Consider the following 1,554-nt stretch of genomic DNA (forward strand, 5'->3'; position numbering starts at 1 on the left):
CCCCAGCAACTGAATAGCATTTAAGCATAGACATAGTTTCTGAAGGATCTTTTCACTTCACAGAAAAAACTGGTGACATGATCACAAAAATTGGCTACAGCAGGACATCACGCATATGAGGGAACATGTGAGGTATGTTGATGAAAAATAACTTGGTTTCATATGAAAGCTTGTTATGTAAGCTCTGCGAATAACTTTAAAATGCACGAATGAAACTAATTAGCAGCGACAAGCTCAACTTTTTTAAGGAGTTATCAAGATTGTTACATTTCTGGTTAAGATGTGTGTCTATTTCACAGATCTGAATCCTACAAAGCAGTAAGTAAAAATCAGATTTTGCCCTCTTCAGAAGACACGAGAATTTTGCGTATGTTTCAATGAGGTATTCATGACTGAAATCAAGGAGCGGCACAAGTTAAGAGATTTTTCAGCAGATATTTTACAGAGGAAGGCGTTTGTACTAGTGACTGACTTGTCAAGAGCACTGGCATCACACTTGAGCATCACCTCAAAACATGTAGCCTATCACACACGCCTTTGAAAGGCTGATGTGTGTAGAGCATCACCTTAATCTATCTGTGGAAGGATGATCATCTGATGGCAGTGGCAGACATAGTATGAGACAAATGAGCTGCCTCTTGTCAAGAAGACACGCTGGAGGTGAGACTTCTAGTTCTTTGTTGAGCTGCTTTTATGTAGGCAACAACATGAGCGTGCACCACCGTTGTTTGACTCTGCTGCTGTTACTTATCACAGAGCCCACCAGATTTGTTAATAAATCAAAGCTTCTCCCTTGGGGCTACAAGGCTATGGTCTTTGCATTCAAGAGTCTTTGCAGCATGCCATTCTTGTGTTGTGTTCTTGTCATTTAAGCACTCGCCGTGATGTTTGCTATGGTCATTTACACCGCAAGCTCCTTTGAAGGAAACAGACAGATGGGATGAAAATGTTAATCAGACTCCCCTCATTGACTGGCTGGACAGCTCTTGGCTCCTTTCAACCTCTAACCAGAGCCCAGTGCCTGCCCTACTCGTCACAGAGCGAAAGAGTAATGGCTGTGATCTAAAAGGCAAAGCCTCAACTGGGGTCACACTTTTATGCTGGAAGAAAGACAGGGTGCTGTCAGACCATATTCCCAAGTACTTGAAGAAGCTGTCTCAGGCACAAAGCAACAACTGTTGTTGTGGTTGTGATGAAGCCAACTGGGATACACTGCTGCCTTAATTATTGATAGATTTGGTCATTTATTGATATTTTTTATAACTGATAGTATAATTCTCAGCTTTCATGTTTTATAATTTTTGCTGTGTGTATTATGTTTAGCCTCACAATATCTGGGAAATTGAAAAAAAACAACTTTTCAATTCCATAATAGGATTCATTATCTGTGTGCCTCGGATAATTTGACAACAGACAGCACTATAGCATTTATGTTTGAATAGTAGAGGATCCACTCCTAACATGACCCCGGGTAGCCTAATGGCTGTTGCAGATATAGTGAAATATCCTTCTGCACCACCATAATGAAGACAAAAATAGCCTATTTTCTTTAAG

Source organism: Etheostoma cragini, chromosome 17 (assembly GCF_013103735.1).
Source record: "Etheostoma cragini isolate CJK2018 chromosome 17, CSU_Ecrag_1.0, whole genome shotgun sequence".
Taxonomy (NCBI): Eukaryota; Metazoa; Chordata; class Actinopteri; order Perciformes; family Percidae; genus Etheostoma; species Etheostoma cragini.